Source organism: Zootoca vivipara, chromosome 4, assembly GCF_963506605.1.
Source record: "Zootoca vivipara chromosome 4, rZooViv1.1, whole genome shotgun sequence".
NCBI classification, from domain to species: Eukaryota; Metazoa; Chordata; class Lepidosauria; order Squamata; family Lacertidae; genus Zootoca; species Zootoca vivipara.
The window spans coordinates 18,036,591-18,056,632 of record NC_083279.1 but is presented as its reverse complement, the minus strand read 5'-3'; positions in this window follow the sequence as shown (position 1 = coordinate 18,056,632).

Genomic DNA, 20,042 nt, shown 5'->3' with positions numbered 1-20,042 from the left:
ACTTCAACTGCCACCCCTTCCTTGCTGGGACTGCTCCTTCTCTCCATTTTTGTGCATACAGCATTTCATAGAATCATAGAGTTGGAAGAGACCACAAGGGCCATCCAGTCCAACCCCCTGCCGAGCAGGAAACACCATCAAAGCATTCTTGACATATGCCTGTCAAGCCTCTGCTTAAAGACCTCCAAAGAAGGAGACTCCCATTTTCCCCAGGAAATCCCCGTTTTTCCAGCTGTTCCTATCTGGAAAAAAAAAAGAACTGAACAAGATTATTAAGGAGCTACCCCTACACATCCAAGAACAGATCCTCACAAACACACCAGCGGAACCTCGGCCAGGAACTTTCTATCTTCTACCCAAAATACACAAACCAGGAAACCCAGGACGCCCCATCATCTCAGGTATTGGCACCATTACAGTGGGTGTTTCCGGCTATATGGACTCTGTTCTGAAACCATATGCTATCAGTGCTCCCAGCTACGTACGTGACACCACAGATTTTCTGAGGAAAATACAATATTTGAACAATCTTCCTAACAATACTATACTAGCCACTATGGATGTGGAATCTCTATATACCAACATCCCACACAATGATGGTTTACAAGCCATAAGGAACACCATTTCAGATAAAACCACAGCGGACTTTGCTACCAAACTCTGCCACTTTGTCCTTACCCACAACCACTTCAAATTTGGTGATGACCTGTTCCTCCAGATCAGCGGCACAGCCATGGGCACCCGCATGGCCCCACAGTATGCCAACATCTTCATGGCAGATTTAGAACAACGTTTCCTTAACTCCTACCCACTCAAACCTCTCCTGTACCTGCGATACATTGACGATATTTTTATTATCTGGACACATGGACAACAGACCCTGGAAACCTTCCACCAGACATTCAATGACTTTCACCCCACCATCAACCTAACAATGAACCAATCTATGCAAGAAATACATTTTTTGGACACTACTATAAAAATACAGGATGGACATATAGACACCACCTTATACAGAAAACCAACTGACCGACAAACATATCTACATGCTTCTAGCTACCATCCCAAACATACCAAACAATCCATCGTATACAGCCAGGCCTTACGTTACAACCGCATCTGTTCCAACTCTACAGACAGAGAATCTCACCTAAGAGATCTACAGCAAACCTTTTTAGAACTAAAATATCCACCTGATGAAGTTAAACAACAGATCAACAGAGCCAGACAGATACCTAGAGAGAACCTGCTGCAAGACAGACCCAAAAAAGAAAATAACAGAACACCACTAGTCATCACATACAGCTCCCAAGCTAAAACAGTACAACGCATCATCAGAGATCTACAGCCTCTCCTGGACAATGACAGCTCCCTTTCTCAAGCTCTGGGAGGAAGACCTTTCATTGCCTACAGACAGCCACCCAATCTTAAACAACTCCTCACCCACAATAATACAACCACCAGACTTAACATGGACACTGGTACCAGAGCCTGCAATAAACCCAGATGCCAACTTTGCTGCCACATACACCCAGACAACACCATTACTGGCCCCAACAACATCCAACATACCATCTCAGGACTATTTAATTGCTCATCTTCTAACATTGTGTATGCCATCAAATGCCAACAGTGCCCTTCAGCTCTCTATATTGGACAAACAGGCCAAACCCTACGCCAAAGGATAAATGGACATAAATCTGACATCAGGAACCAGAAGACAGAAAAACCAGTAGGAGAACACTTCAATCTCCCAGGACATTCTATACAAGATCTCAAAGTAGCTGTCTTACTACAAAAGAATTTCAGAAATAGACTGGAAAGAGAAGTTGCTGAATTGCAACTTATCACCAAGCTCAAAACCATGGAGGGACCTGGTTTGAACAGAGATATCGGATTCTTATCTCATTATACATGATAAGCGATCTTCAGCCATCTCAACCCTTGCTTTTTCATGCAAAACCATTTGCAGTCGTTTGCGGTCATCAACAGCTATCAGTCAGTCAATCACCCATTTCCACCACCCTTCTGAGTGATCCCCCCTCCCCATCCCCACCCCTCCCCACCCCTTCTCTACATAAGTGCCTGGAAACTTCCATTTCACTGTATCTGAAGAAGTGTGCATGCACACGAAAGCTCATACCAAAATAAAAACTTAGTTGGTCTTTTAGGTGCTACAGAAGGAATTTTTTTTATTTTACTTCGATCCAGACCAACACGGCTACCTACCTGTAACCTGAAAAAAACCAGATTTTTTTGTTTCCCCCCGGTTTATTCTGGCGTGGTGGCCATTTTGGAACTGGGCAAAGCAGCATCAAAAGTCACTTCTGAGCATGCTCCTCCCAGTTCCAAAATGGCGGCAGCGCTACCTCCGGTCTACTATTTCTGGCCCGGTCCCTTATTTCTCTGACAGCAACTTGGCAGGTATGCTCTCCACCCCCATCGTTCAGGCCGGACACTGAGGTCCTCCTCCGAGGGTCTTCTGCTGATTCCCTCACTGCAAGAAGTGAAGTTAGGGAACCAGGCAGAGGGCCTTCTCGATAGTGGCACCCTCCATGTGGAATGCCCTCCAGATCTCAAGGAGATAAAGAATAACACAACTTTGTTAACACAACAGGCCTCCTGTATTGGGAGGTTTTTAATGCTTGATATTTTTATTATGTTTTTAGATATGCTGTAAGCTGCCCAGAGTGGCTGGGGAAACCCAGCCAGATGGGTTTGGGTATAAATAATAATAAAATAATAATAATAATTAAACTTAGCCCTACTCAGAGTAGACCCATTGAAGTTAATGGATGTAACTTAGTCATGTTCATTAATCTCAAGAGGTCTACACTATTCTGAGGAAAACTTAGCTGAATACCAGCCCTGGTCCCAGATGCACATTTCAAGGAGTTTCCAAGATCAGAACACCATATAGACTGTGTTGTAGGATCAATCTGAGCGAACATCAAAGCATGCTGAGTGATGTTTGTATCTCAGCTTTAAACAAAACACCCCAAGTAAGAACATCCCATTAACACATGGCCACTATAATTATGTAGATTTGCCACTTTCATAGGTGTGCCCTTTCATGCAAGAATTTTGTTAACATACCGGTATCAAGTGAGTCTTGCATCTAATCTTGTAGTTGTTCCATGTTCATCGTGTACTGGATGTTCTCATGCATCATGAAACTAGCCCACAACAATTTCACAATGGGTTGGCATCGCAGTGTAGTTAAATGCCACAATAGGGTGCAATTACAGTTCGGCTGCAGTTAATGGATGAATGACCACTGACGTTAATGATGATGTAAACTGATAAAGATCCCCCAAAAGCATGACGTCAATGAATTCTTCCTGAGCCTTCAAAAAGCCTTGAAATTTAATTGAGTTGACCAAAGCCTGGCCTTCCTGTAGCTGTGAAGTTGGCCCTAAAACTTTGCATTGACATTTCTGCCTCTGACATGGCATGAGCTTGCTGCAGCGCCTCTCAGTAGATACTAATTCAGAGTTAAATTGTGGTGGGAATAGTCCTAATTTACAATGTTGCACTAGCAGTGGGTTATGTCGTCTTGGTCATAACACATGAGTCTCCAGAATACTGCTTTTAACTGATTAACCCCATACCAACATTTCTCCGATGAAAATAGGGACGTCCTATTCCATAATAATAATTTTACTATTTATAGACCCACCCATCTGACTGGATTGGCCCAGCTACTCTGGGCGGCTTCCAACATATATAAAAAGACAACAAAACATTAAACATTAATAAAACTTCCCTATACAGGGCTGCCTTTGAATGGCTCAGGGGTCACATAACTCCACACCCTCCAACATTTATCCCATGAAAATAGGGACATCCTAAGGAAAAGCAGGACATTCCAGGATCAAATCAGAAACTGGGAAGATATATGTAAATATGTAAATCTAGGACTGTCCCTGGAAAATAGGGACACTTGGAGGGTCTCTAACTCCATTGTTCAGATGTGTAGTATCTACTCATTCTTTTTATTTCTGCGTATGCTGAACGTATTATCTGATCCATGCAACATTTAGCCATATTCAAATCGATACATTCAAACCGTTTGGCTGAAGGGCCTAAATTATTATTATTACTTATTAAATTTATATACTGCCATATACCTGCAGCTTTACAGGATCTGGAATTTGTCACACACTCACAAACGTAAATATTTCTGTGCTTGGCTACCCAGAGCTTAAATAAAGGGACGCGGGTGGCACTGTGGTCTAAACCACTGAGCCTCTTAGGCTTGCCGATCAGAAGGTCAGTGGTTCAAATCCCCGTGTCGGGCTGAGCTCCCGTTGCTCTGTCCCAGCTCCTGCCAACCTGACAGTTCGAAAGCACGGCAATGCAAATAGATAAATAGGTACCGCTGCGGCGGGAACGTAAACGGCTTTTCTGTGCAGTCTGGTTTCCGTCACGGTGTCCCATTGCGCCAGAAGTGGTTTAGTCATGCTGAGCGCCGCAACCCCATAGTCGCCTTTGATTGGACTTAACTGTCCAGGGGTCCTTTACCTTTTTACCTTTTAGAGCTTAAATACATGACAGTTCACACACCTTTTCAAACACATGCATTTGGAGAGGATCCCTAACTTGGCAGAGAGAGAGAGAGAGAGAGAGAGAGAGCACAAAACTGTATCAATACAGGATGTAGCACTTTACATTGAACTGCAGGACAATCCTGTATTATACCCCAAGCCAACATCCTGGAAGAAGATTGAGGTGTGAGTTTGGGAAAGGGATGGGGACTGGGGCCTTGGAGCTATCAGTGCATTGTCAGAAGCCCCAGCATGCCTTGGTTACCGAATTGCTCTGGATGAGGGCCATCCTGTCAGGCAATTGGTTATCCTACCCTGGATTGCTTTATCTAGCAGTGAAAGTCTCCCATGCACTAGGGCAGAGATCATTCCTAATTCTGCTGCCCAAGATCCCTGGACCTTTCAGCATCAAAAACACTTGCTGTATGGCTGAGCTGTGCAGACTCATCTAATCTATGCATATTCCCACAGTTTATTTCCATCCGCTGGGTCTCTAGAGTATTTCTCACTTAGTGTATATTGCAGCATCCAAACTTTGGATTTCTTCAGAAGTACAGAGTCAAAGCAACTTTGAGCAGACCTCAGTCCCCTGAACTAGAGATCATTCTTAATTAGCATCAGAAAATGCTCCTTTCTCCTTTTTTTCCCCCTTTAAAAATGTAGCTAGATGACCCAATTTCCATAAATATTTTGCTTTGCCCCTTTCCCCAAATGGTTGTTCTCTGTCTGTTTGTCTCTCTCCTCTCTAATGGCAAATGTTTCTGCATCGAAACGGACGATGTAAATGAAGCCCCACTGTTGCTGTCTGGTTTTAGTTACAATGTCTGTTTGTTGACATCTCACGTGAAGGCCTGCTGTGTCTCTGGCTCTGTCTACTTCGTTTCCTCTCTAATTAGGCTTTGCCCTCAATTAAGTTAATGATGCAACTTTTTCCTATAGATCATTTGCCCCTTCACTCAATTAGCGGAATCCTGAAGGGCGCATCCCTCTTTGGCTGGAGTCGCTTGCCTTGGGGCACAGGCTGTTCAGTACTCAGAGAAGCATTAGGAGAAAAAAGAACTGTTTACTGGAAATACATAACCCTACGTAATTGGGGACGAGGGGGAAAGGAAGTGGGTCACCTTGCAGCCCATGGCCAAGATACATGAAGCACATGTTGCCAAGATCTCTGTGCAACAACATGATTCCAAGAGACAGGTACACAGTGCTGTTGAGATCTGATTCCATCCTCCAGAAACCACCCCCCCCACACACACACAAAGCTTTCCTTTGCTGCACCCTGTGTGCAAATATGTCACTACTACTCTGATGTTGGGGAAGATTGAGGGCACAAGGAGAAGGGGACGACAGAGGATGAGATGGTTGGACAGTGTTCTCGAAGCTACGAACATGAGTCTGACCAAACTGCGGGAGGCAGTGGAAGACAGGAGTGCCTGGTGTGCTATGGTCCATGGGGTCACGAAGAGTCGGACACGACTAAACGACTAAACAACTTGTCCTAGAGGAACAAGTGGCCCTCTAGATCTTCAAGCAGTAGTGCCCAGTAGACTATGCTAGGGCTAGCCAGAGGATATAACTGGGATGGAGAACCTGTGGCCCTCTAAATTTTGTTGGACTACAACTCCCATCATCCACTGCCAGCATGATCAATAGTCAGCCATGATAGGAGCTATAGTCCAGCAACATTTGGGGGGGGGGGGAGGCGCACCATCCTGCAAGAATAGTGTCCTGCCAGCATGGAGTGGAGGGAACATGATATGTCTTTCTGGATGCTATGAACTCTGAAGGCATATCTCAGAGGTTTTGTAGGAGGATGGATGGAGCTGGAGTGATTGACGGAGTAGACACTGAACTCCTGATCATTCCTCAGCAAAGACAATCTGAATCATCTTCTCCTGGATCAGATGTTATTAACATGTTGATTCTTTATTCTGGATTTTGTTTACACGGATACAATCTCCCCCCATTTTTTAAATTTGGAGTCCCCCAAAATAGGGGTGTCTTATACTTGGTGGCATGTTATACACAGGAAAATACGGTATGTAATGTAATGTAGCAGCTGCAATAGCTTGTGTTTCCACTCAAGGTCATGGAAATGCTGGAATTGCCTTGTCAATTTGTTAAAAGTGAGTGTGTTTGTGTGTCTTAGCTAGGAGCAATGGGAGTTGGGGGTTGGCTGGTTGTTGTTCCGCTGTTTTGCTGAGTGTGGAAATTTCAGGCAGATGCTGTGTCCAGATGGGTTTGTGAAGACAGACAAGCTATGGACTGACAACTTATGCGCTGCTACGAAGGAGTTTGGGGCTCAAGGAAGAGGAACACATTGTGTTGGACTTGATGTGCATAAACACTACTGCTTGTTAATAGTTGCCATCCTGCAAGTAAAGAGTCATCTTCAAAGTGTTGTATGTGGAGTCTACTTCATCACTACGTAGGACTTCACTCTGTATCACTCTGCATGACTCGGAAAAAATAGTCTCCATTAACTCAACTACAGGCTTCAGCCAGGCTCAAGTTGCTTTGAGCTTGTCCCAGTTTAAAGTTATTGTGACGGGTGTCTTTTGCTAAGCATGGTATTGTGTTGCTGTTGTTTTTTTAAACACATATTTTTTAAAAAAATTATACATTTTAACTCAACTGTTTCAAACATTAAAATACAAGGTTCTTTTGAACCTTCGGACCTCCATCCCTTCCTCCATGGGCTCCATGTTTAAGATTAACTTTGCTACATCTTTAACCTTTAACCATCTGTTAAATACCCATAGTTATAAATAATTCCACATTACAAGTGTCATTACATCCCTACCAGTCATTTTAACTGTTTACAGTGGTCTTTTAAATAAATAAATAAATAAAATTACTCCAGTATTTTAAAAATACTTGATCTTCCTGGTTTCGGATCTTCCCCGTCAGTTTTGCCACCTCTGCATACTCCATCAGTTTCGTCTGCCATTCTTCCTTTGTTGGTACTTCTCCTTCCTTCCATCTCTGTGCTTGTAGCATTCTCCCTGCCGTCGCTGCATACATAAAAAGTCTTTTGTCTCCTCTTGGTATCTCTTCATCTATTGTACCTAACAAAAAGGCTTCTGGGTTTTTTTAAACAAAGGTTTTTAAAGAACATGCTCTTTAATTCATTATATATCATCTCCCAGAAAGTCTTTATCAGTGTACATGTGCAATGGACATAGTATTAAAGCAATGCTTTTAATTGCTCTTCTTTCATTCTCTCCTTCTCCCTGACTGGCCTTGTGTCTGCCTGCAAGCAAGTGAGTACCCAGGTCCCCCCTTCCTTTTCCTCTTTGCTCTGCTGCTGAAAGTGGGGGCCAAATACACAGCTGTTTCCTCTTGCTTGGCCAGACGGCACATGATGAATGCACCTCTGAGCATGTGCAGAGCATGTGTCCTGCCCAGTTTGAAGCAAGTTGTAGAAAAGCTCATTAACCTCTCCTGAGGCTTCCCTTGCCACCCCTGCCATAGCCCGCTTCCAAGAACAACAGAGCGCAGATACTTCATTTACCATTTGTTGCTTCTTGGACTGGGGTGGCCTCCAAAGTTAAGAGACCCACCTTGGTGTATGGATATCATGAAGAGGGGAAACAGCAGGGCAGTCTTTTGCCCCTTACAAGCAAAATCTGTAGATCCAGCTCACCGGTATATTTCATAGTTCACTCTTCACAGCAGATCTTAGGCTTGGATACACTATGTTTCCCATGCGTAGGGACTATTTAGCGCAGGCATGTCAAAAGTCTGTCTTGGGGGTGTAATCTGGCCGCTGGCTGGTTTAATCTGGTCCCCGTGGCAGTTTATTTCCTGGGGTAAAAGCCTTAAAAAAGCTCGGCAACTACAATCCTAAGAAAAGCTCAAAACCTTTGTTCACACATGTTCACTTCATCAAATCCGGCCCTCTTTGAAAAAAGTTTGGACACCCCTGATTTAGTGTATGGAGGAACATTCAGTTCTTCATATGGTAGCTGACACGGTATAGGTCAAACTGATGCTTACCAACTCAGTGAGAACTAGACTGGAGTCTACTGGCTATTTCTGGATCAAAAATGTGATTTTGACTCCCCCTCCCCCTGTAAGCAGATATATAACAGCTCATTGTTCCTCCAGAATAATTATAATGTAATCAGCCTTGGATGCAAGTCATGTGGAATATTACAAAAAGGAATTGTGTAACAGCCAAAAAGTCTTTCTCAATGAATCTCTATGTAAGCCTCATTCGCTTATCATATTTGTTCCTGTTTGCAATTTTTATGAATCAGCACAGGAACAAACAGTCAAGGGGAAGAGATAATTCAAATGAAACCATGAAATGCTTTATGTGTAGAGAGATACCTAATCATTGCTAAATAACAGGCGAAGGCTTCAAATGTCACGTGCTCTCGCTGTTTTTCAAATGAAACACTTTACAACTTACAGAGAAGTCAGGAATAACACGGGCCACGCACACAGTCAAGATAACTTTGGAACCCATATTACTCTTTTAATGTACGATAACCTGGATAACGTGACATTAATGTGGACAATAAGATCACAGCTGCACCATGCATTTAACGCACATTTATACCACTTTAACAGCTGTGGATCCCCCCACCAAAATAATCTTGGGAACTGCAGTTTGTTAAGGGTGCTGGGAATTGAGGCTTTGTGAGAGAGTCTTCTCTCAGCAACCTCTATAGCTCCTGTGAGGTGCCCAAGGATGCCTACACTAGATCTTGCTCATTTATATAGTCAGCCTAGTCCGTTGCGTGATTTCTGCATGGAAATGGGCATCTATGCTCAAACAGTATTGCTAGTTGCACTGTGCCTGTGTAAGCATAAATACATGTGCCCTCATCTAGTCATGGGGATTGCCTACATGGTAATCCTTGCCAGCATCCCTAGGTTAATGCAATCAAATTCCAGAAGTTTACTTAACAGTGGGGTAAGCAGTATTTCGAGTGCCGACAGCATGTCTATACAAGGAACTCTGAAGTCACATTAGAATATTGAACATAAATGGGCACCGATCCAAAGTCAACAGGTCTCTGTTGAGTTCTACTTGTTTGGTATCAGGGCAGTTCTCATGATTTCATTTCAGCCTTGTGATGTTCGTGTATTATTTTATTTTCTTTGTATATGCATGTTTGGTTTTTATTTTTATTTTTTCAAAAGCTGCTGTTTCTAATAGAAATTAAGACGAAGACATCACCTTTGTTTTCATATCATGAACTGGTCTTGTGTGACATACCTGAAGCTCATTTGCCTCCAGAAATACAGGGCTCTTGAAATATGCAAAGCCTAGCTGGACTTCCCAGGAGGGTTACTAAACTCAGGGATTAGCTACGTCTATTACCAACAGCCAACCAGGATTGTCAATGGGCAAGAGGAGTTGCTTAGGATGCTATCAGAATGGGGATGAGTACTCAACACAGACAAATATTATATAATTAGCAACATCTCAATAATTCTGTAATTGCATGAGTTCTTCCCATCATCTTCATTTGCCTATGCACACACAGAGTTACTAGGTCTACAGAATCCTGAAAGAGGCACGGCTTGATGAGGTGAGACTTGGTGGTGACAAGGCATGGTTTGCCTACTCTTGAAAGGAAACAACAACAACAACAACAACAACAACAACACTACCCTGAACAAAATACACAGTGTGGTTTCAGAAGCTTGAGGAGCTTCCCCAAAAGAAGTCTAGAAGGAGCCAGTAGCTGCAGAAAAGGACACTGGCTCTTTAACTAGCTAGGTGCTGCAGTCATGACATAAAATCCATTTATGGAGATATAGTGGACACTTAGCACTCACTTCCATGTTAATTGGCTCCAGGAATGATCTGTTTGCAAACCCATTAACCCAGAAAATTGTGTAAAGTTATGGAATTTGGGGTGGTATGCCGGCATAGAGTTCTTTTCTGCCATTTTCATCAGTGAAGCATGGGCACATGTGCAAAAATGATGGCAGGGTAGTGACATCGTCCAATGGTGTTTGTTGTTGTGTCATACAAGGCCTAGTGGTGTGAATGAAAATTTGTGAAACATGCCAGTATATTGGTCAAAAAGCCACTGTTCCACGACACAACAGGAACTGCGCTGTGAAAGGGGCATAAGAAGATAGGACAGCTCAGTAGGCTAGAGTGTGGTGCTGATAATGCCAAGGTTGCAGGTTCAACCCCCATATGGGATACCTTTGTATTTGTGCATTGGGCTAGATGATCCTCAGGGTCCCTTCCAACTCTACAATTCTATGATTCTACTAGCATCATAATCAGGGAAACTAACACAACACCCCCCACATCTCAATGCACTCTGTAAAATTCTGTTACTTGCTCCAGGATGGTGCTGAGACAACTTGCTTTCTGACTCAGCTGCAGGACTGCTAACCATGGTCCTGAACCCATTGAACCCTCATGTTGGTCCTTGTCCAAGGTCCTGACCTTGCCATAGTTTCAAATGTATTCCAGAGCTTTGGACATCACAGTGGATCAGGACAAAAGTATTATTGAGTAATAAAGGGACAACGCTCAGCAGTTAAAGAATGAAGATAGAAATGTAGAGCCCCCTCCAAAATTGAAAGCAAACAAGGTTACCTCCCACTCTCTCTGTGTGTAGAAAACAAACCTTCATGAGGCTCTACAGACTACTGTACCCTGCAAGTTAGTTATAAGGAGGCCAGGGCAATCAACTGATCCTGTGCACTGCTTATTTATATAGCTGTTGGTGCTGCATAGGCAACTGGCATGTATAATGGATACCATATACTAGTCTAGCATAGCTGAGACACCCATCAAGTGTGCAGTTACAGCAGTGATTCAGAGTATGGACTCTCAAACCTGAATCTCAGGATCAAAGCTTGAGGCCACTGCTTAATGTACAGGAGGAGTGGAAAACCAGTGGCTCCCCAGATGCTATTAGACTCCAGCTTCTATAATCCACAACTATTGGCCATGCTGCCTTGAGCTAATGGGAGTAAGACTCCAACAAACACCCAGAAGACCACCTGATATACAGCTTTTATTAACTGGATGTTAAGTTTAGAGGGGGTGGAGTTGTTCATCCAGGAGGAATTCTACCTACGATTCAAATTAAGGCGATGCTGGCCATACAGGCAACAGCTCAAGGACTGCAAGAGTAAGCACCGCATCACACCATTAAAGGCACAGCCTTCCAAACAAACATATTCATTTACAGAGCGTTCAAAGTGCTTCTCGTTCAAGCCCATTATCTCAACAACTCTCAACAACCCTGTAAAGTAAGTCAGCACATTGCTGATGATAGGGAGGTGGAGAGGGCTATGAGATAGAGGCTTTCCCAAGGACAACAAATGCATTCTTGATTCAGGACAGATCTCACTCTATGACTTCCTGGTTCAGAGTTCAGTTGCTTAGCTACTACATTAGCTCTATTAAACGTTAGGGATTAAGCCATCCAAGATTAGTGCTTGTTTCATTAAGAATTCACAAATGAGTTCTAAGAACAGGCACCTTGTTTTTCTGTGAAAGAGCATCAAAGTGCACTATGTGCTGGTTTGCATGTGAGCGACTGATGTAATCAGCACATTTAGATGCCACACATCCTGCTTTCTCCAACACTGCTGATCCCACAAGCCTGTTTAGGAAGTAATAAAATCTTATTTAGAGTAGTTAAGTTTGAAAAGCATAGTGAACCAGGGCATCGTCATGGGTGTGTGTGTACATTGGGGTTCTCTGTTACAAAGGCCCCTGTTTCACTTTGAACCCATCTGTAGCATTCTTGACCGTGAAAGCTGAGTCGTCCACTGCGAGGGGTAACTGGTAGGTTCAGCCCTTGCTTTCACATTGTCCCAAAATTCAGTGCTTTGCTTTTCCACTAGGAATAAATATTCCACATTTGCTTATACAGGAGAAAACAAAATGGTGCATTGTGGGGCACCGTCAAGAGGTGGACCCCATGACCAAGAACAAAGCCTGCTCCCGTCCACATGGTACCATCCTGGGTTATGGTACAGCAGAGAACTTTGGATATCAGCGGGCTACAACTCCCATTATCCCCAGATGGCATAGTCAATGGTTAGGGTTGATAGAAGTTGTATTCTTTGGAACATAGCTGGTCTGGAATGTAGCAGTCAGTGCTGCATTGCTAGCTGTTTTATGTGTTTATTGATAATATAGATTGCATAGCTAATCACAGTTTTTACTATGTTTTATATTCCGTGACTGTTCTGATTCATCCTGGGCTCAGCTGGGAGGAAGGGCAGGATTCACAACCAACCAAATGAAGAAGTGCAACTTTGCCCAGTTATTGCGGAATTGAACCATGTGATGATGTAGCTGCATGGCAGAGACCATCTCGTAATGAACACATTTTGAGCTGGAAAAGGCAATTCCATTAGCAATGTTTAGGCATATTCAACGTTACTCCTTCGATAAGTCTGTAAGAGGCTGCATACTGGAGATCTGAGGCTGTTCTCCCCCCACATCCAGATGTTGGCATGGAAAAACATCTGTCAGCGCATAGTGCACATGATTTGTTTCTTGTTTCCTCAAACTATTTCAGGACTGGTAAGTAATCCATAGAGACTTAAATCCCGTGTTATGTAGGATACTCATGTTACAATTGCCCCCGAGGTCCTGAAAGCTCTTGTCTCTGCTTCACTTTAGAGCAAGGAGGGAATTACATTGCTAAAACAGAGAGCCTGTGAAGCTTAATGGCTTAATTTAAATCCTAACATTATGTGAAAGATAGTGGGGAGGAGAGCCGTCAGCCCTGGCATGCCCAGAGTTTCATCTGGCATTTGGAAATTCACCGTTAGTATCCGTAGCAGTGATGGGGACCTTGGGGTCCTCTAGAAGTTGGTGGGCTCCCCAGCTACTATCCGTCCCAGCCAAAATGGCCAATGGTCACAAATGGTCAAGAAATTCTACTCTAACAGCACCTGGAGAGTCACAGGCAATGTCTGTATTCTACATTTAAATCACTATGAGAGCACGGCCAAAGAATCCTGGGAGCTGTAGTTTCTTAACAGTGCTGAGAGCTGTTAACGCTCCTGTTTTCCTCAAAGAGCCACAATTCCCACAGCGGTTTAACAATCCGTCCCTCTTCTGAGGGACATGGGGAAATGTAGCTCTGCGAGGGGAACAGGGATCTCCTAACTCTTACCTCTGGCCTAGATATTACTAGCAGCCAGAGGAGGAGGAAACATGGATAACTGTTTTCAGCATGAGCCATGCATCTCCTGTAATGCTGAGATTCCTTAAATGGCTCAGGACCGCAATACCTCAAGGACAGTCTCTCTCCATATGAACCTACCGTGTTTCTCATATTATAAGACACATCTTATAATTATTTGTACTCAAGAAAATAAGCCTATGGCTTATTTTCGGGGGGGTGTCTAATTTTTTTAAAAAAATTACAGTAGGGTACCTCCTCTTCCTGTCACGGCTCGGCGCCCGGGACTGGCTGCTGCTGCACTGCTGGGCGCGTTCTCAGCGCTTCAGCAGGGCACGCTGTTGGGTCCCGCCGGGTCGGGGCTCCACGCGGCGCGCGCTGCGGCTCTTGCTGCGTCCCGCCGCCGGGTCGGGGCTCGGAGCAGCGCGCGCTGCGGCTCTTGCTGCGTCCCGCCGCTGGGTCGGGGCTTGGAGCAGCGCCAGTGCCAAGCGCCAACCCGGCGGCGGGACCGGCAATACCCGCAGCGCGCGCTGCTCCAAGCCCTGACGCGGCAGCGGGACGCAGCAAGAGCCGCAGCGTGCTGAAGCTCGGGGCTTTTTTCACTCGCTCCTGCTTGGCGCCGAGCTCCCAGCGAGACTCACCGCCTCTGCTGTCTCCGTGCGCAGCAGTTCAAAGCTCCGGCGGGGCAGCCTCTTCGCAAAGGAGCTCCGGGAGGGACCAGCGAGTGGCAGCCGCGGCGGCCAATGAAGGCTCGGCCGGGTGGTTTTTGTTGTTGTTGCTGCGTCCCGCCGCCGGGTTGGAGCTTGGAGCAGCACGCGCTGCGGCTCTTGCCAGTCCCGCCAACGGGTCGGGGCTTGGAGCGGCGCGCGCTGTGGCTCTTGCCAGTCCCGCCGCCGGGTCAGCGCTTGGCGCGGTGCATGCTGCTGGGCATTTTGGAGGGGCAGCAGCATCCGGTTCCGGGCGCTGACAGGCATCTTCCTCTTCCATGGCACCATCCAGACCTGCTCCCGCCACTGCGGCTAATTTTTGGGGTATGTCTTATATTTCTTCAACTCAGGAAAATCCTGCCATGGCTTATTTTGTAGGGATGACTTAAAATATGAGAAACACGGTACTTGAACCCTGAAATCATCTTTTGAGGCCCTTCTTCATGTGTTTCCTCCATGAGAGGTCCGGAAGGTGGTAAGAGAAGAACGGGCCTTTTCTGTAGTGACTCCCCATTTGTGGAGTGCTCTCCTTAGGGAAGTTTGACTTGCGCCAGGCAAAAACGTTCCTTTTTAACCAGGCCTTTGGCTGATTGATATCCAATGCCTTCTTAAATATGTTGGGGAGGGGGGAATTATTGGATTGTTCTTGTTCTTGTTTTTATTTTTATTATTAGTTACAGGAGTGTGCATGCACATGAAAGCTCATACCAATGACAAACTTAGCTAGTCTCTAAGGTGCTACTGGAAGGAATTTTATTTTATTTATTTTATTTTTATTATGTATTTTATGTTTTTATATTGTGATTTTATGTTGAGAACCACCCTGAGACCTGTGGGTATAGGGTGCTATACAAATAATAATAATAATAATAATAATAATAATAATAATAATAATAATTCCTGAAGGAGCGTCTCCACCTCCATCATTCTGCCCGGACACTGAGGTCCAGCACTGAGGGCCTTCTGGCGGTTCCCTCGTTGCGAGAAGCCAAGTTGCAGGGAACTAGGCAGAGGGCCTTCTCGGTGGTGGCGCCTGCCCTGTGGAACGCCCTCCCAACAGATGTCAAAGAGGAAAACAACTACCAGACTTTTAGAAGACATCTGAAGGCAGCCCTGTTCAGGGAGGCTTTTAATGTTTAATAGATTATTGTGTTTTATTTTTCTGTTGGAAGCCGCCCAGAGTGGCTGGGGAAACCCAGCCAGATGGGTGGGGTATACATAAATTATATATTATTATTATTATTATTATTATTATTATTATTATTATTATTATTATTATTATTATTTTCCCTCTGTCAGTTTAAGGTCCAGCCGGTTTGACTACTCACAGCTCCCAACCCATACAACTGTACTGAATCTATAAGAAAATCTAGCTATAGACGTATTGCACTTCGTAGGCAAAAGACACAGCATGGCCCTGTGGACTAAACGAATCACAAATAGCCTTTGACCTATCATTGGGTGGGAGGGGAATAGATGACAGCAACTCAATGAGAAAGTGAAAAGAGCTGTGCTTTTTCTCCCTGTATACATGGTAAATATTTGTTTGGTTCTCTTCCCTCTGATAGCACAGCTGGGAGAGGAAGTAGCTGGTGGGAATTATTGACAGAAAGCTACTTGTGGAAAGAATCATTTCAAAAGAGGAACAGAAAGGAGCAAAGCACATGTTGTCCCCAAGGGCATGTGTGACTCAGAATCAAAGAAATGAACTATCCATCCAAAGTTCAGGACAAGGCGGGGTCAGGAAAGGCACTGAAGGAGATACGACTTGGTTCTAGTCACATGAGGTCTGGACCCCCACAAGAGATGATGGTCATCAAGCAAGAGGTGAAATACTGTAGGGTGATGGCTGCAGGAGATCATTGAAATCTTGTCTACCTTGTCTACCACCTCTTTTCTTGAATAACCACTCCATCAAAATAGAGGAATCTTCCTGTTCACTACCTCTGTGCCTCCTGCAACCTACATGACTGGTCACTGTGTCCTTCTCTGTTCTTATCTCTCTCCTTCTGCTTATCTCCTGGGTGAGATCACAGACCCAGGATTTCAGCCTGTTCCTGCCATGCTTCCTGGTCCTGCCAGTTCCACCACCTTCTCCACCCTGCCTGCTTGGACTGTTTTTCTGCATGGAAATGAAAGCAGATTGGCTTCTCAATTATGTTATATCTTCAACTTCTTGACCAATTCCCTCCACAGAGCTGCTGATCCTGCAGGAAGGTGCTGGTCTCACCCAGATCAAAGCAGGCTGTTGGAATGAAGCAAGGATTGATGAGAGCCTCTGGGTAGGAGATACATGCAAAAAGCATTTTAAAAAAGCAACCTCCATTGTGTAACAAACCCAGCACATCCCCAAATGGCTCAGAACAAGGCCTGGCATGAAAGAGGAAGTTAGAATCATAGAATCGTAGAGTTGGAAGAGACCACAAGGGCCATCCAGTCCAACCCCCTGCCAAGCAGGAAACACCATCAAAACATTCTTGACATATGGCTGTCAAGCCTCTGCTTAAAGACCTCCAAAGAAGGAGACTCCACCACACTCCTTGGTAGCAAATTCCACTGCCGAACAGCTCTTACTGTCAGGAAGTTCTTCCTAATGTTTAGGTGGAATCTTCTTTCTTGTAGTTTGAATCCATTGCTCCGTGTCCGCTTCTCTGGAGCAGCAGAAAACAACCTTTTCCCCTCCTCTATATGACATCCTTTTATATATTTGAACATGGCTATCATATCACCCCTTAACCTTCTCTTCTCCAGGCTAAACATACCCAGCTCCCTAAGCTGGGTATGTTCTGGACTAGTTATTAAGAGTTCTGGACTAGTAAAGAGAGCCTGGGAAAATCAGGGCCTCTCAGATATATAGGGTGATCCAGTACTGCAAGATTCATGGCTTGATCCAAGTGTTAGTGTAAGTATTCTTTTTTCAGACGTTTGGTAAACCTGATGGAAATAATGAGGGAGGGTGAGAAAAATGCTAAACAGAGGCAATGGTTGCAACACCAAGGGCACTTTCTTGGAATTAAGACTTATTGAAATTACAAGGATGAGTAAGCCTGGTTAAGACCCTGCTGGGAGACTTAAAGATCAGAGCCTTGCACAGAATGTGGTAATTAAATAATCTAACAGTGTTAATTGTCCTGCTCGTTTCTCTGATGTGCATTCTAGTATGTCATTAATGAAATATCAAAAATGTATTTACGGAGGCCAAGTAAGATTTTTTTTTTTAAGTCATTGAATTGGCTCTTTCTAAGATCTGATTGGCGTATGGAAGCAAAGATCAGTCCAAATTGGACACCGATCTTCATTTTGTGTGGTTGAAGAAAAAATATTTATGAGATCATTGCTCAATATAAAAAGTATTTTCCCCCCCCCATAATAATAATAATCCACACACCTTATTAAAGATCAGGCTTCTCTCCATGCTCTCATAACTCTCAGCTCAGGGCCTAGTCACATGATCGCTTAGCACTTGATGGTCATAGAAAAGGCTTAGCTTATGCAAACTCCACAGATAGCCATGTGAAACTCAATGCCAGTTGTGATTCAAGAATTAAAAGTTGATATACATTGAGTTTCCTGCATGGCGCACTCTTTTACATGACCTGTTTGCCATAGATTATGGCTGGAGAATGCATAGTCCTCTGAGTTCTGTCGTATTCTAACTCCCATCAGTCCCAATCATAATGAGCAATGGTCAAAGACTATGAGGGTCCATCCACACCCCAAAACACGTTTCCCATCCATGCCATTAACTGAAGCCAGTGGTTTTTTTCTGAAGCCACCATACATTTTTGTTCAAGTGCACTGTACATAAGATGTCCCCTTATACAGGGTCTACTATTGGTCAATTTAACCAAGTATGGCCTTTCTTTCGGAATCACTCGTAGCTGAGTAAGATTGTCTTCCATGAACACGGTCTTAGTAGTGTGTCCATAGGTGACTGTGGAGGCCAATTCTGAATCCACACGTCCTTCCACAGTGGGAGTATAAGTTTCTGGATGGGAGTTGATCACAGTGAGGGTTTGCCAACTGTGCCTTCCTTTTAGCTCGTCCCTCCCTTTCGTCCTGAGTTTGAGTGTCTTCAGATTCCATGACACCTTTGGTAAAGGCTGTTCTCCAAGTGGAGCACTCGCAGACTACCACCAAAGTCTATGTGTTGGGCAGAATTCTGTTCTTTTCCTGCTATATTTCTGTGAAGTTGCCGTGAAACTGAATAATAATATTTAGTTTAGGTTAAGCATATAAGTAGGGTCTACCAATAGTAGGTAGACCCTACCAATTGGTAGGGTCTACCAATAGTAGACCCTGTATAAGGGGTCCATGGGGTCACGAAGAGTCGAACACGACTAAACGACTAAACAACAAAAGCATATAAGCATATACTCTGCTCCGGAAATGGGTCCTCTCACCATCAGCCTTCCATATTATTATTTTTATTTATTTATTTGGAATAGACACAAATATTGCTTGATCTTATATTGTGGAATTGAAACTGAAATAGGATCTCTCCATGCTAAAAGTGTAAGTATGTTTTAATTCTGTCATGCCTCTTAATCCAGGAATTCCAGGAACTGTAGTTCAAGGAACTGAGTTAATCCTTTCCTCTTTCAACACAGCAGTCGTGTTATACAAGTTCACTCAGAAGTAAGGGCAGACCCACATTTAAAGCACATCCACTGTACATTTAAATCACTCCCAAAAAAGAATCCTGGGGACTTTATTTTGTTAAGGGTTGCTGGCAATTTATAGCTCTGTGAGGGGAAAACCACAGCGGGGGGGATACAAGTTTGGTGTGGATCTATTGTAAGAGTCACACTGCATTTAACAGGACTTGCTTCCAAGCAAGTGTTTAACTCCTTGGGGAAAGTTAAAATGCCCCCCCTTTCCATTCATGAAAGTTGGGGGCTGGTATTTTGTCAGCAGGCCTGGCTCTAGGGGTAGTCTCAGTGGCGCGGGGTGCCAGGGTGCCGGGCCGGCAGGAGGGCACTGCGTGGCAAAGCCACACGGAAGCCGTGCTGCATGCTGCGCCCGCCCACTAGGGCGGGGGTGCCGGAGCGATCTCCGCGCCAGGGCGCCAGGGCGCCCAACCGGCTTGAGACGGCCCTGTTTGTCAGTGTTTCTAAGGGGTTAAAATGGAGGGAGGAGATCTAGCAGTGCCAGCAGCTCTTCCTGGTGGCTACTGACTGACTGCTGCCATCCCTCCTTCCCACCTGAGAATTGAGAATTATGCTACATCATAATGTACCATTGTTTCAGGGGACTTCAATCCGGGCGGGGAGGCAGTGGTGTAGCATGTATTGCCAGTGCCCAGGGCCATGCAGAGGGGAGGGTGGGAGGGAGTTGATGGAAACGGAGTACGCATGCGCATTCAATGTCACCCAGGAGATCGCAGCCATAGAGATAAGAAGAGTTGTTTTGTTCTCTGGAGAGGCCGCTTCCTGCTTTGCACGGAGAAGCTGTTTACAATGGAGCCCAGGGATTTAAGTGTGTGCCCTGTTTTGCCGAAAATAAGCCGTAGCAAGATTTTTAAGCATTCAAGGAATATAAGCCATACCCCGAAAATGAGACATAGTGGGTGGCTGTATCGAGGCAGAACCAGCTGTTGAAATTTTGCGCCCCTAACAAATTTTTGCGCCCAGGACAACCGCCCCTTTGCCCTC